This window comes from Mobula birostris, chromosome 18 (assembly GCF_030028105.1).
Source record: "Mobula birostris isolate sMobBir1 chromosome 18, sMobBir1.hap1, whole genome shotgun sequence".
NCBI classification, from domain to species: domain Eukaryota; kingdom Metazoa; phylum Chordata; class Chondrichthyes; order Myliobatiformes; family Myliobatidae; genus Mobula; species Mobula birostris.
The window spans coordinates 27,705,195-27,722,739 of NC_092387.1; positions in this window are offsets into that span (position 1 = coordinate 27,705,195).

The following is a 17,545-nucleotide window of genomic DNA, read 5'->3' on the forward strand; positions in this document are numbered from 1 at the left end:
AATATGATGAAGGTATCTAAGAGATTCTTAGGCACATAAATGGAGGGATATAGATGTGTTGGTGGGTGGCCAAGTGGTTAAGGCGTTCATCTAGTGATCTGAAGGTCACTAGTTTGAGCCTTGGCTGAGGCAGCATGTGTGTCCTTGAGCAAGGCACTTAACCACACAATGCTCTGCGATAACACTGGTGCCAAGCTGTATGGGTCCTAATGCCCTTCCCTTGGACAACACTGGTGTCGTGGAGAGGGGAGACCTGCAGCATGGGCAACTGCTGGTCTTCCATACAACCTTGCCCAGGCTTGCGCCCTAGAAACCATCCAAGGTGCAAATCCATTTTCTCATGAGACTAACAGATGCCTACATATAGATGTGTAGGCAGAAGGGACAAGTTTAAGAGGCATTTAATTACTAGTGTCATTAATTTGAGACAACAGGGAGGACTGAAGGGCTTGTTACTGTACTGTTCTATGTTCTCACTGTGTCCACACAGTAACCTATGCTAGCTGTGCCACTGAATGACGTAGAGTTGAACAACCCATTAACTCACCACGGCTGAAAGATTCACTGGATCTGAGGTTACAGGTACAACTAGGAGTTTTCACCAGAAAGATTTTCAAAAGAAAAGAAAAAATTAAGTAGTTGAAATGCTGGCACTGGTGCATGCTGGGATAGAAGGAACAATCATGCTCATTTTAGTTTCCATAGAATGCAAACACAGCAGCTTTGGCTGATACCAGAAATGGAACACAATCACAACTGACAACCTCAGAGCATCAGCAATATCCATTGCAGGACCCTTTTCATTTCCATGGAGTTTTTCACATGTGGTTAATCAATTAGGTTGTACAAAATTGCCTTGTCATTTGCGGTACTGAGTCTGTTAAATCACTAGTGTTGTGTTGGCAAACTAGACTGTACTGCTGCTGCAAAACAACAGGTTTTAATAAACACATCAATGTTAATAAATATGAACCCGATTCTGACCTTTCATTGGGAAAACTTAGTGCAAGTTTCTAGACCCACAAATTCATGGGAACAGACTACAAATCAAACCTTTTCATATCATACATAGGTAGAGGGTAATAGTTTGTTTATAAAAAATCTGTTGGATTTGTTGCCATGGCAACTGAATTTCCTGTCCTAACCGTTGGGTTGTTCATTATGCCATTTCCATTGTGAGTCGAACACCTTTCCATGTGCTTGGAGTGACTGACTTGTAGGCCAGACTGAGGAAGGATTGCAGGATTCTTTCCCAATGGAATATTAGTGAACTAGGCAGGGTTTTAGCAGCAATTTGACAACTTCATGCTAAGTTTTTTCAGTTCAATGAACTATCAATTAACTAAATTTAAACTCCCCAGTTCCCATTGTGGGGTTCAAACTTCCATGTGTGGATCACTAACTTTCTTGCTTTCTACCAATGCGTAGCCATCAATGGACCCATTGTTGTCTCTCTCTGAAGAGTGGGACGGGGTGATGATTGCAGAGGGTGGTTATATTTTTGTACAATCAAATGGCAATAGACTTGAACTTGAAGTTGAACTTGAACAGGGTCATAGACCGAGGATAAAGAAGCAGTCTTGTGAAGTAGAGATGAGCAGAGGACTACCTCATCTTTGGAATTCTCCACTTCAGAGAGTTGTAGGTACAGAGTCACATAGAGGTGGTAGGATCGTGGGGACAGGAGAGAAAAATTCAACTGACATCAGAACAACTATGATACTTAAGCACTTTGAAGGGGCCAAGTGACTTCCTCAATTCCTATTCTATAATAGGTATGGCCCTTTTGGCTAAGGGGGTCAGGGGGTATGGAGGGAAGGCTGGTACAGGGTTCTGAGTTGGATGATCAGACATGATCATACTGAATGGCGGTGCAGGCTCGAAGGGCCGAATGGCCTACTCCTGCACCTATTTTCTATGTTTCTATGTTTCTATAAGATCTTGTGATCTAGTTACATTCAGGCAACTACCACGCCCCCACTCCTTATGATCCCTGTTGCCTGAACCTTCCTCTCCCACTGCAACCCCCTCTTGAATTTCACCCACTTAACTGAGAAACTCTGAAACTAATAAGGCTGTGTCATGACTTTGAAAAAGATTAAGGCAATTTTGTATCACCTTTCCTTCCAAAATAATTTTGCATTAATGCACAATAACTGTGGAACAACAGGCGCAAATGAAAAAGGTCCCTGAATTTCTTCATTATAGTGATAGATAATCATTAAAGTACAGATATTGAAAAAGGCATTGATCGCTGACATAGATATAAATGACCAGTGGTAAAATAGCAAGGAAATTGCAGGAATAAAGCCATCTCTATATCTGTTTTTCTCAGTAAGATTTTTACACATTTAATAACGCATCACAACACATAACTCACACTACAACAGCAAAGGTCAAAGGTCACAATCTGGTCAAGGTTGACCAACTAGCACTCCAAGTTTACTTACAACAACCACTAACGGTTACCATGGGCAATACTAATAACGCACTTCACAACCGCAAAAAAATACGTGACCTCACGTCATGCAACGCAGCGACAGTTCGTCACATGACCTCATCAAATGACACCTTCACTGCAAAACGGTCAACTTACTGGTTGGGAAATGTCTCCCCCATGACGCTAGAGTCGCTAGGTAACGTCACAGAGTTTGAGATTGACTTGTGGTCATCTGGAGTTATGATTGGGCCCTGCCTGGCTTGACTGGGGTTAGTTGTAAGAGAAAAAAAAATGTTTGGAGATGTAGAACAATCCTGTAATTTTTCTTTTCTTCACTCTCTCCTGTCTGACTATTTGTTGTACAAAGTATTTTACCTCTTTTGCACACAATTGTTTTGACAAACAAAAAGAAAAAAGACATTTAACAGGGTATAACAACATAACTTACACAACAGAACAAAATACCCTATTTAGAGAGCATTATTATACCCTGGGGTTTGAACTCTTGGCTAGAAGGACTGTATCACAGCTTCACCTCGATGCTGGGCTGCCATGGCAATTCTCCCTCCACCCGTCACTGTTTCTCCATTTTCAAGGCCTTTTTAGCAAGGCCTCTCTTGGAGAATTGTGAAGAGATTTGAGCCCCACACTTCAGGGTGAATGTCACTACATTAGTGAGAGTGAGGAAGAGGTTTACTGGAACCTTGCCAGCAATGCAACAGTGGGGTTACACACAGAGATCACTTGGCCGACTTAGATCAAAGTCAAAGTCCAAATAACAAGCATTTCGGACAGACTATGTTTGAATGAACGGAAAAGTTGGGAGTGGCAGCAGAACAGAGCGTCCAAGAGACTAGTAACTGGAAGACACAATTAATGATAATCGTGAGTCAAAACATTGTGGAGGTAAGTAGAATTTGTTGTTTCAAAGGGCAGCAGAAGCTGATTATGTTCAATGTTTCACATTCCTCAGTGGATAGGAGTTTACAATGATCTGGGTATAAATATATCTCCTCATTGCATTCCTCATATCCTGAGGCTATGAAGCCAAAACCCTGTCCCAATAATATAATGAAAATCTCTCATGTCTTTCATTGAATGGACAGGATACACATTTCAAAGGGAATGTATTTACAAGGCAGATGCGAAAGAGCTAGCTGTAGGGTTGGAGGGGGAGGAATAAATTGTGAAGATTCTTTCAAAGAGCAGGCACTGTGGGCTGAATGGACCCTTTCTGAGTGGTTTGATTCGAGAATAAAAAGGTTGACCTTTGAGGAAAGCCAAAACATGCACCCTATAATATTCAGAGATTAGAAAATGAGAAGCATTCTCATTGAAGCATATAAAATTCGGAGAGAACTGAGAGGTAGTTTCCCGTAAATGGTCCAGAGATTGTGGGGAACAATTTCAGGATACTGGGTAGTTATCTTGGACTGAGAAGGGGAAAATAATGTTTTATTACAACATTTTGGATACACTTATAGAGAGATACAGCACAAAAAAACATGTCATTAGGCCAACTGAATCTGCAACAACCATTAAACACCCATCAATGCTACATTAGTCTTATTTATTTCAACAGACCCAGATTTTACCACTCGCATATACTAGGAACAATTTACAGTGGCCATTTAGCCTACAAACTCACAGATTTTTGCATTGAGGGAGGAGACTACAGGACATGGAAAAAACTAGGGAACTCGTGGGGAACCCATGCAGACTCTGCATGGAAAGACCCAAGCTCAGGATTGAACCTGAGTCTCTGTTGCTGGGCAACCACAGGTGTGTGTGTCGATGGAAGTTCCCACCACTGGGAGTTGTGGTTCGTCCTACATAGCAAAGAGTAAGAAAGATCATTTTAGACACCTGGAGAATCTTTGGGCTGTGGAGTTCAGGCAGAAGAGTGGACGAAGTAGATCATTTCTGATTGTTGGATATCAGAGTGTCCCTAGCAGTCATGAGGCCAACTCCAATCTTACTTCTGATAATGGGTCCTTTTTCCAGCACTTGATTTGCCACCCTCACTTTTAATGACTCCAATAGTACACAATTTACAAATAATAAATGACTAGCAGTTTCCACATTGCAGGGCTGGCTTGGAATAACTTAACTTTCTTGAAAGTCACTTCTAATTCTGTTCCTTGCAATGGATAGATGAATTAATTCTAGTCTCTTTCAAAGCATGTGAAAATTTGTATCTGATTTCCCAGGTGACTATGTTGGTGTGTGTGTCTATGTGTGCATAAGTGCATTCTAGTGTATTTCTGTGTGTACTTGAGTGCGTTTGAGCAAAAGTAAGATTGAACTGTGTGTGTGTGTAAAATAAAATATATGTGTACACATGTATGAAGTGAGTTAGTGTGCGCACATATGTGTGAAACGTGTCTGAACATCTGTGTCGAATATGTATGTGGCAATATTTGTACTTCACTGTATGAAATGTTTGTGTGTGTTTTCTGTGTGTTGAATATCAGAACTGAGAGCTGGTTGGGTAAATGTCATAAGATAAATATATTTTCAATTTATTCACTTGATCTTTAAACTTCTGTATACAAAAAACTTGATATATAACTCTCTTTAATAAATTGCTCCATGCATCTGGGAATAACATTTGGAAGTGCAGCCTGCTACTCTACTGCCTTATCTTAAATTGGTTGCATTGTCTCAAAATCTTCAATGCAAACTAACATGAGTGAATGGGAGAGAAATACAGACATGGGTTAAAGATTCTTTTCAGAACAATTGATTGTTAACACGAGGTTTTAACTTTTTTTAATGCAAATCCCCAGTAATGGATCATCACAAGAGAGGGAAAGTGTAGAGGGCCTCAAAACAGGGACAGCTAAAACAGGGAAATATAATCTTCAATAAATTATCTGGATAAATGAAGACATTTGCTTATACTGATTGGTAAAGAAATGAAAAGAGGGTTTCAATTTAGAAAGTGAAGAGGGAAAAAAAAGTTGTAAAATATACTAAGTGTCCTCTGAAACAAAGTCTATAACAGTTAGGAAGGAATGAGATCCAAACACTAAGAAGGCAAAAATTCATGTAGAATGGAACTGTTTTGACGTGGATTTGAACTGATACAAGGGTTTGATGGGTCAATAGGCTACTGAAGTGCTGAAATTTATCCTAAAAAGCAAAAGTAATGTTAGTGTGCACTTCTGGGTAAAGCACTGTAGAGATTAAAATGATGGGTTTCCAGACCTGGGTCTGGACCTCAATTTTAGACCAGGGTCATATCTTAGTTCACAAGCCATGGTCTGCTTGTAGAGTTTAAACAGGGCTGGATTCTACCCTTATCTTTCAACCTTAGACCAGCACTGAATCCTAGGCTTTATGGTGGGATCTGATCATATCTTAAGTTCCTGGTTATACAATTATATGCAGCCCACATCATTTAGAATGGAAGAATCTGAGGCTCAAGTATGAACAGCATGTACGAACATACATGCAAAAAGTATGACAAATTTCAGATTCTATAGGGATACATGCTTTGATAATAAATTAACCTTTGAACTGTTCTGCTGTACAGAGTTAGCGCATTACATGCCAGGGACCAGCAATAGTTGTGCAATTTTTACAATGCATTCTCTCTCAGGGCATGTCTAAGAACTAGCAGTATCTAGCCTAAAGAGCAGCAGAAACCCACGGGGGCTGGAGGGAGTCAAGCAGCAGAAGTCTTGGCCTATGATGAACGGCTGGCATTAGCGTGCTTCAATGTTTCATCCTTGGAGATCCCCACACACCCCATTTTTCTACAATGAGACATTAAGAACCAGCTCCAAAATATAAAGAAATTTTGTTCACTGTTTCTCAACAATGATGTATGTGCCAGTTTAAAGCTGGTTCACGAAGCTTCATTTTAGTTCCATCACTATGAGAACTCATTATAAATGGTGTGGCCATCGAACTCTGGATCTCCTAATCTACCTTGTTTTGCCCCTTGCACTGCATATGCACTGCAGTCTCTCTGTAACTGCAACACCATATTCTGCATTCTGTTTGCCTTTACAGTAATTATGAGCTGGCTGGATGGCACACAAAGCAAAAGCATCTCATGGTATCTCGATACATGTGAGAATAATAAACCACTACCAATAACATCCTTTGTGAATGTCAGAACTTCGGCTGCATAATTTTGTTTGTTGTTAACCAATTAACTAAACCAAATCCACCAATTTCCCCTCTGCTGTAAGTATGTCAGGCAGATGTTGGTCTTCATGGAATGATACAGATAGGGCAGTAAAATGTCAAACCAGTTACAGATATGAAAGGAGTAAGGACACAGTGAATGAAATGAACAAATGCAAAATTTGGATCAGAATGGATTAGACTCCACTTGAATGAAACCTTTAGGTAGTCCATGCATTCCCTCTGATGAAATAACCATTTACAAGTTTGTGGTTCTAGACTGGTGACTCTACAGCACCTGGAACAAGGTCATAACCTTCCTCCGGTTGACATATAACTGGTGCATTTGAAGTGCAGCAGGTTGCACTGTTGTCTCTGAGTTACATGGTCACAAGCTCAAGGCTCCTTTTCCAAATCCTGAATGTACCAAATCCAGAGCATAAAATGTTGGCCTGGTAGTTGGGGCTGGTTGTTGTTAAGAATTCTGTCTTTAATGGATGTGTCTGATCCTGTGGGTGGAACTAATGATTTCTCCAGGCAATGGATTAAAGGAAATTACGCCTGTAATTTTTTTTTCCCCCTCAGCTAACCAACAAATGTCAAAACATTGCTGTTTGTGGGAACTTTGTACATCTACAGAGGTACTGTTGACTGTATCCTGACTGGTGGCATCAAGTTCAGATAGGGCAGTTTGAATGTACAGGAATGTAAGAAGCTGCAGAGAGTAGTGATCTCAGCCCAATAGATCACAAGCGCATCCCTCACCACCATCAGAAGTACCTACAGGAGGTGCTGACTCTACAAGGTAACATTTATCATCAGAAATCCTCACTAGTTGGACGTACTATCTTCCCACAGCCATCATCCTGCAGGAGATACTGAAGCCTAAAGTTCCAATCAACAGCTACACCCCTTCAAACCTTTGGTTGTTGAACCAACATGCATAATCTCTCCCTCAGTCTAGAGGCACCGTGACTATTTTGTCCACTTTGTACTACAATGGAGTTCATTTCTTTTGTTCTAATTGCATCCTTTCTTGTAACATTATGTATATTTTTAAATTTACGTTTTACTTGTGAATGTTGTGTCTCCAATGTGATGTTCCTGTGATGCTAAAGCTTTTCATTGTTCCTATGCATACATGTACTTGATAATAAACTAGACTCTGACTTTGATTACCTGCAAAAATTTCCTACCTTGGTTTTGTTGGCAGCTCAGTTGAAGGGGAAGCTAAAAGCTTTTGCTTCAAGGCCTGGTTGTCTACATAGCTCAATACATCTCACACTGGGAGAGGGTGAAGTGTAAACAAATCCCTGTTGGTCTACTCCGGTTGATCCCAGTTTCCCCTGACTGGTCTGAGAAGCGGCGATGAACCACCTTCTAGAACTATTGTACCCTTCATGTTGAAGGGATCCTAGAGAGAGAATTCTGAGGTTTGGAACGAATTCTAGAACATCTAAGCCTCGAGAAAGAAGTAACGGCAGTTGCTCCTGATTCCCTGCCCAATTTCACCCCTTCCCACCTCTTCTTCCTCATACCAAAAGGAGAAACAAGTCAATCCTCTTGTCTTCATTTTGGATCACAATGTGCAAAATGGCTGCTTCATTCATTTTCATGCAGATGTTAAATGTAAGTCGCTTCAGAGATTTGTCTTCACTTTGTTCCAGTACACTCATGGACCTCCCCTCCCCAGAATGTAGAGCAATGCAGCGTAGGAACTGCCTTTTAGCTGATGGTGTTGTGACGACTTAACTAAACTAGTGTCCTTGCATGCTATCCGTATCCTTTCATTCTCAGGATATTCCTGTGCCTATCTAAAAGTCTCCATTATATCCCCACCATCTGGGCTGTGCCAACTTTTCACAGCTACCAGCGGGCAAGAGGTACAAAAGCCTTCAGTCCCACACCACCCAGGCTCAAGAACAGCTACTTCCCTTCATCTGTTTGATTCCTGAACCATCCTGCACAACCCTAATCACTGCATCAATATAGCAAAGCATACACACAAAATGCTGGAGGAACTCAGCTGGCCAGGCAGCATCTATGGAAAAGAGTAAACAGTCAATATTTCAGGGTGAGACCCTTCTTCAGGACCTGAAGAGGGGTCTTGGCCCAAAACTGTAATCTATGTATCTATTTCTTTTAGAGCAATGACTCCAGACCCCCACTTAGCACTACGTATTAATCTGTTGTCTGCACATATGCTATTGCCAATGCATGCACATTGTTTTCTCTCTCTCTCTCTCTCTCTGTCACTGTAATGTGAATACACCAGTTAAAGACAACTCCCGAGTGCATGCTTTTATTTAATCGATTTGCAGTTGTGCACAGACACAACAAATTGGTGACAAGGATGAACCTGAAAGTAAAAAAAATCACGAACTGCACTGACAGTTACGGGACAAAACAGCGCAAGCCAAACAGCATGACAAAGCCTCCATGGACACTAACAAAGGAATGGATGAGGAATAGTGAAAGGTACACTGAATTTAAAGTGAAAATAACGTGGCAATGTCTTCATTCGGTAAAGTTGATGAATTTGATAAAAGGCTGGGAGTTGTATATTGAGAGGGTAGAACTCTATTGTAACGTGAACAAAGTGGAGAAGCAAAAGAAAGACCCTACACTTCTTAGCTTAATGTGCCGAAGAACACACAGTCTCTTAAGCAACTTTGTAACCCCTGCAAAGCTAGCAAGCAAGATGTTCAATGAAATTGTTACAATTTTACAAAATCATTTGAGCCCTAAACTGCTGGTAATAGCTGAAAGATTCAGATTTAACAAAAGGAAGCAGTCAAAGGATGAAAGCTTTTCTGAATACACTGCAGAACTGCGCAAACTTTCCCAGTACTGTGATGTTACAGATGGACTTTCTGATGCATCAAGGGACAGGTATGCAAGTGGCATGCAGAGCAAAAGCACTTAAACGAGGCTTCTGGCAGAAAAAGACCTATCCTTAGAACAGGCATTGACCATTGCAATATCATTACAGACTGCAGCAAAGGATGCAGCAGTACTACAGAAAAGAAGGTTAGAATGTGAAATGCACAAAATTTCCCTGAATGGCATAAAATGCTATTCATGTGGCAAATCCTCCCATGATACAACTAACTGTTGATTCAAAGAAAAAGTCTGCAGAAAGTGTCACAGACAAGGTCACAGAGAGAGAATGTGCAAGGCAGACAAAAAGCACAACTGAGTGCAAAAGTCTCAAACACAAAACTAAGCAAATACATAAAATTACCAACTGTAAAACAGAATCAGACAACATAGAGTCTGACAAAGGTGAACTGTCATACCTAGAACTGCATAGTATAACTGAAGCAGATCACAAAATCATTTGGATCACAATAGGTGTGTCCGGTGTAAAACTGAAAATGGAATTGGATATAGGGTCAGCTTTGTCCATAAATCCGGAGACTGACAACAAGAGTCTGTTTCCTAAGATACCATTAGAGAAGAACTCGGTGATGTTAAAGTCTTGCACAGGTGAAAAAATGTCTCCCATAGGCAACTGAAAGTAAGTGTGACATATTGAGGCTAAAACACAACAGAGCTTTATGTATTGAAAAGTGGAGGGTCAGAATTTTTTTTGGACATGAATAATTGAGAAAAATTCAACTAGACTGGCACTCAGTCAAAACTCTCAGTGTGACATCAACAGGCAACAGCAGCCCAATTGGTAGCATTAGCCAGAGCTGCTTAATGCTAATGAGAAGGTGCTTGAGAAGGGAATAGATAAACAAGACTTGGCCAAAAGCAGTTTGGGATGCCAAAATGCTCAAAACCTACTCCCACAGGCACCATTACACCCATGGGAGTGGTCATCCTCACCGTGGCAAAGAGTACATATTGACTTTGCTGGGCCATTCATGGTTTCTGATTGATGTGGTTGCTCATTCAAAGTGGCTGGAGGTTATACCAATGAAGTCAACCACCTCAGCAAAGGCTGTCTCTGCTCTGAGGACTATCTTCATCAGAAACAGCCTACCAGAACAAATTGTGAGTGACAACGGACCACAACACATGTCAGAAGAATTCTGACTGCTTATGAAGAAAAATGGCTTCAGGCATTTCAGATCATCTCCTCACCACCCAGCAACAAATGGGTTAGCTGAAAGGTTTATGCAAGTCCGCTGAAGTGATGGACAAGGAGGATATTTCTCGACAGCTCAAGGTGGACAACTTCCTTTTTGTGAATTGGATCTCTGTTTTTGTGATGACAAATCAAACGCCTGAAATGTTTTTCATGGACAGGAATCTGACGGAGGGAAGTGCAGAATAAACTGTTCAGCCAGTTGTCAAGTGAAGCAGCAAGGAGGTTCGAGGTTGGACAGAAAGTCCTAGTGCGTGGTTTGTGATTACCAAGAAGACAAGTGGACACCCGGTAGGACAGCTACAAAAACTGGACCACTGATGTACACAGTGGGTGTTGGAGATCAAACATGGAAAGGTCATGTGGAAAAGATACTGGACGCTCAACCGAAGAACACACCTGAGTCAGTTGCATCCAACAAGATGAACACATTACAGTCACTGGACTTAACTCCCAGTGATGATGTCACTGACAGTAACATGACACCGGAAACTGAGAACATTGTCTTAAACTAGACACCTACCAAACCTGATGCTACTCCACAGGTCCAGAGGCACTATCCTGAAAGAAGCAGATCACCACCTAAAAGACTGGACCTTTAGATCTGCGAGGTGAGTTATGGACTGTTGCGTTTATTTGGAATATGGGATTGTGAAAACAAAATTGAATGTTGTACAGATACAGTTTCATGTTGTATTAATCTGAAAGGGGAGACAATGTAAAATATGGATTGATTTCTTTTAGAACAATGACTCCCCTCCTCCTTAGCACTACGTGCTGATCTGTTGTCTGTGCATGCACATTGTTCACTCTCTCTCTCTCTCTCTGCAGTGTGATTTCTCCAGTTGAAGCCATCTCCCACGTGTGTGCTTTTATTTAATCGATATGTAATTGTGCACAGACACAACGGAAATGTTGACTCTTTTCTCTTTTCCACGGATGCTGCCTGGCCTGATGAGCTCCTCCAGCATTTTGTGTGTGTTGCTTTGGATTTCCAGCATCTTCAAAATCTCAGGTTTGTGATCAGTATAGCAATGCAATGACCACTTTGCCCTGCAATGGACTTTTTGTTTGTTTCTTTTGTTCTATTTGTGTTCTACCTTGTAAAAATTTTTGTATTTTTATGTTTAATTTATATATTTTTTGCGAATGTTGTGTATCTAATGTAATGTGCCTGTGATGCTGTTGCAGGTAAGTTTTTCAATGCAAATGTGCATAACTTACTTATGCGTATGATAATAAATTGTCTCAGATTTTACTTTTGACATGCTTTTTAAGCTGATGGGCTTGTATGAGATCAAAATACATCTTAAGGATAAAAGGGTCTAGTGGATATTCTCCCTGAGGGCTGATATGGACACAGTGGGCTGAATAGCCTTATTCTATGTCACTCAATTGCGCAGGTTCAAAGTAAATTTATTATCAAAGTACATATATATCACCATATACTACCCTGAGATTCATTTTCTTGCAGGCATTTAGAGCCAAACAAAGAATGCATGAAAAACCACACAAAAATGGACAAACAACCCATGTGCAAAAGTCAACAAATCGTGGAAATACAAATAGAAAAACGAAATAATAATAATAACAGGTTAAAACATTAAGTAATAAATAATATTGAGAAGAAATAATGTTGTAGAAAGTGAGTCCATAGGCTGTGGAATCAGTTTAGTATTGGGGTAAGTGAAGTTATCTACACTGGTTCAAGAGCCTGATGGTTGAAGGGCAATAACTGTTCCTGAGCCTGGTGGTGTGGGTTCTGATGCTCCTGAGCCTCCTGGCTGATGCAGCGAGAAGGGAACATGACCTGGATGGTGGATTTCTTGATGATAGATGCTGCTTTCCTGTGAAAGTGCTCCTTGTGCTCACTGCTGGGGAGGGCTTTATCTGTGATGGTACTGTTGTAGCTTGGGCAAGTTAGAGCAGTGCATAGCCCACATTGTGCCTCCTGCATGCCACAGAGTGAATGTAACATTCAGTGTAGTTTCTTGTGGGAAAAGTACCAAGTAAGGTCTAATTCCAGGAGCAAGTTCTACAGAGATTTTCACATTCCACTCCCCTTCTGTTTCTCTGAGAGAAATGTGACCACTTTAACTGTGACCAAGTTTTGGGGTACACAGCAATCACCTCCCTTTGAAAGACTTGACCCTGAGTGGTGGGTTACTAGGGCACAGTAACATCCCACAGAGAACGAATCAGATCAGAATAAAAATCACAATCAAAAATTGTGAAATTTGCAATTTTGTGCAGCAGTACAGCGCAAAACATAATAAAAACTATCAATTATAAGAAAAAATATGTATGTATAAAATTTAAATAAATAGTGCAAAAAGGGATCAAAATAGTAAATAATAGTAAAAATAGTAAAAAAAAATACATGGATTTATTGCCCTTTCTGAAGTCTGATGGCAGAAGAGAGAAGCTGTTTGTAAAATAATGAGTGTGTGTCTTCAGACTCCTATACCATCTCCTTGACAGTAGCAAAGAGAAGAGGACATGTCCTGGGTTATGGGGTCCTTAATAATGGATGCAGCCTTTCTGAAGCATCTGCTATGGCCAAGTCCAGAGCAAACCTGACACCAGTATGCTCACTGAGTTTTTCTTAAGAAAAAACAATTGTGCATTCCCCCTGCCCAGCCATTCCTGTAAAGATATTTATACAGATTAAAAAGGTTTTTAATAAATTAGCACTGTGATATCTGATTTCACATTTCACAAATGCACTAATGAGAATATTAATTATGGAAGGCCAGAAGAAATATGAATTATTTTATCAGTCAAAGAAAATCAACTTTCTGTCTCAACCAAGTCTAAGGATTTATTTCAGAAAATTTCATTTTATTATGGATGAAATGGTCCCTTTTAAAACAAATTAATCTCTCAACATGCCAATTTCTGCATTGTTAAATGCCACTTCATTGGAACAATTGCTCCCTCCTGTGGAATTGAATAGTATCACCTCTGTTGAGGCTCCAGGACATTTTTCTCCTCTTAAAACCCCAATGTCACCCAGTAATACTTATGCTTAATGCCAGATCTCACTCTTGTATCAACAATCTATCTGACACACAGAAAAAAGAAGTCTGACTGGTAAAACAGACGTGTTTACAATAATAATAGTATATGAACAGTTAAATTCATCATTAACTTTAATTATTAATTTTAACATTTCTAGCAATATTAAATTATTATTACTATGATATAACCTGCAGTTATAAAGCACTCTTAAAGTGTTAAACAAGAATCTTATGATATTAAAATTAAAGAAATGCAGGTGTTGAAGCTCTGAAATAAAAACCAGGAAATGCTTGAAATACCTAGACAGTATCTAATGAAAGATTGCCTATCTGCAATGTTAACTCTGTAGCACTGATACTACCTGACTTGCTAAGTGTTTTTAGCATTTGTTCTTTATTTTATGATACAGAGTCACAGTAGATAACCAGGTATGTCTAATGTTTAAAAAGTGACTGAAAGAGGTGGAGAACTCTAGAGGAGAAACTCCAGAGCCATGGTAGTGAAGGTATAGTGAGGAATGATTAAGAGGCCAGAATTCATAATCCCAGAGAGTTGTAGAGAATCCCAGAAGACAGGAGAAGACAACAGAGAAAGTGAGAGAGAGAGAGAATGTGAGACAACAAGAGAGAGAGAAAGACAGTGAGAGACAGCGAGAGAGAGAGAGAGAGAGAGAGAGAGAAGCATGTATAGAAACACTGAGTAAAGTGAAGGCAAGAGAGAAGGAAAAGCGGTAGACAATTGTGGAGAGACTGAGTATCGATAGACAGACAGAAAAACAGAGGAAAAAAGAAGAGAGAGAGGGAAAGAGGTTTTTCAAAGGAGAAAGTGATAGAAGAAAAGAAAAAAATGAGCTGGCCTGAATCCTAGAGAGACAGACAAACATACAGGGATAAGGAGATAGAGAGAGAGACAGTGACAGAAAGACAGACAGAGAGAGAGAGAGACAGAGAGACAGAGAACAAGGGACAGGGAGAGAAAGAAAACTGGAGAGTGATATAAAGAGTGGGAGAGAGAGAGGGAGAAGGGAGGGGGGGAGAGAGAGAGAGAGAGAGAGATAGAGATTTGAAAATAAAAATGAAAGCCATAAAATTGTGTTGTTGCCAATATAGGAAATCAGGTGATGAGGTGAAAGTTGAACAATATATGATATGACAAAGAATATGAACAGTATTTAATGTAGTAGCTGACTTTAATAGAGCTTTTATGAAGTAGTCCTGAGCATCAGTAGTGACAACATCCCAGGATTTCCGGTACAGATCTACAGCCTACTGCCTGAAACTGTCAGTGAAGGGGCACCTAAAAGCACATAAAACACTCAGAGGGGTAGAGTGATTATTCAGTAATGCTCAAAGATAATCAAAAAAAGAGCACAAGGTTATACAAAAATCAGAAATCAAGTGTACCTTTGAAATGGTTTTAAATGAGCAAACATATTAAATATTACACAAAAAAACTTGTTGCTGAAGACAGACATTGTTCCCTGTGTCAAATGTATTGTCATATCCTGCTTAGTATTGGTTGCCACAAACTCAAAGAAATCTGTCAGGTTGTCACATGCTTACAGTTGTGGCAAGAAATGCTGGTGTTGGCACCACCTTGTGGGAAAACCTGTACACTACGTGGAGAGTACCCACAAGATGCTGTGAGTTAAAAAGTGCAGTTACCTCAGGAAGGGAGAAAGCTGGGCAGTGTCAGTTCCACTTAATTCTCCCCTTGCCTTGCGATGTGAGCTTAGAGCACACAGGGAAAGGCACCAGAGGATCATCAGGAATAGAGCTAATTTCCTGAAGGTACGGGTGTTTCTCAGTGGTAGATCATGCTCCAAAATTGAATAAGGTCAAGGATACTTATCTATCTCAATACTATTTTTACACTTTCTTCCCACGCCTTAATGCCTTTTGAGTCCAGGATTTTGTCCACCATAAAATCCCATAGGACTTTGATTGTGCCAGACTATTAGATTTTCAGGAATATTGGATGTTTTTCCAATGCTCTTAATTCAATTTTAAAAATATTTTATACAGCAGTATAATAAATTTTCCAATGAACCTTGTGAGTTTAAAAGGCGCCCGGGAAACAGGGTCATAGAGAATGCCATCACAAAGAAGACACATCAGCACCTCTCCTTTCTTAGAAGTGTGGATAGGTTCAGCATGTCACCTAAAACTTTGACAGAGTTCTATGGATGCACAGTGGAAGGTATCCTGACTGGTCGCACCACAGCCTGATATGGAAACACCAATATCCAGGAGCGGAAATGTCTTCAGGGAGTGGTGGATACAGCCCAGACAATCATAGGTAAAACTCTCCCCACTGTTGAGCCGATCTACAAGGAGCACTGTCACAAGAAAGCAGCTTTCATCATCAAGGATCCCCACCACCCAGGCCATGCTGTCTTCTCACTACCACCATCAGGTAGGAGGTACAGGGATCTTTGATCCCACAGCACCAGGTTCAGGAACAGTTATTACCCTACAACTATCAGGCTCATGAACCAGCATGGATAACTGCACTAACTAGAATTCCAAACTGATTCCACAACCAAAAGGCTCACTTTCAAGGACTCAACAACTCATGTTCTCAGTAAAATATATAATTTTGTCTTCTTTTGCACACTGGGTATTTGTCAGTCTTTATTCATGTATAGTTTTTTTCACAAATTCTATTGTATCTCTTCATTTTCCCATAAACAATTGCAAGACAATGAATCTCAGGGTTGTATATGGTGACATATATGTACTGTGATCATAAATTTACTTTGACCTTAAAGAGAGAGCAGTAAGCAAGGGGTCACAGTGAGTTCACTGCGAGCACGTGAAATGAGATTGTGATATACCAGGGAACACAGGGAACAGAGTTGTGTTGTGTGGCTGTGGTGAGTTTACTGGGAATATGAGAAATTGGGCTGCAGTGAGGTTCCTGAGGCATGAGAAATGGGACTACGGTAGTTTGATTGGGGGCATGAGAAATGGCGCCTCTGTGTGTTGACAGGAAGCCAGGGAAATATTAGCAGCAAACATTCTGCTGCTGGATCTCAGTGGGTCAACCAGCATCTGTGGCAGGAAAGTAATTATTGTTATTTTGCGTAAACACCCTGCATCAGTACTAGAAATGAAGGGGAGGATAACTAGTTGTTTCAATACTGTCCCTCTCCACTCATTCTGAAATAGGGTTACGATCTGAAGTATTGACAAGTCCTTTCTTTCCACACATCCTGCTTGGCCTGCTGAGTTATTCCAGATGATTGTTTGCTCCAGATTCCAGACTCTGCAGTCACTTGTGTTCCTAAGGGAAACAATGCCCTCAGGATTTCTAAACATCTGGATAGTGAATTATCAGTGTCTCCAGTAATAACTGTATCTTCTTCTTAAGCATATTCAGGAACCTGGCCTTCGCGTCCTTTTGTGGTAGCAAGATCCACAGGTTTAGCACCTACTGAATCAAGAACTTCCTCCTGATCTAAATCCTAAAGCATTTGCACTGTTATCTGATCCTGTGACCCTGGTTCTATCTAGACACCCCAGCTGGGGAAAACATCCTCTCCACCTACAATCTGTCTAGATCAGCCAGAATTCTGTAATTTCAATGAAATTTACTCCCATTCTTTCATGAATATACAGGCCAAGTCAACCTAATCTCTATTCGTACTGCAGAAAATACAGGCCAAGTCAACCCAATCTCTGTTTATACTACAAAATATACAGGCCAAGTCAACCCAATCTCTATTCGTACTGCAGAAAATACAGGCCAAGTCAACCCAATCTCTGTTTATACTACAAAATATACAGGCCAAGCAACCCAATCTCTATTTATACTATAAAATATACAGGCCAAGTCAACCCAATCTCACT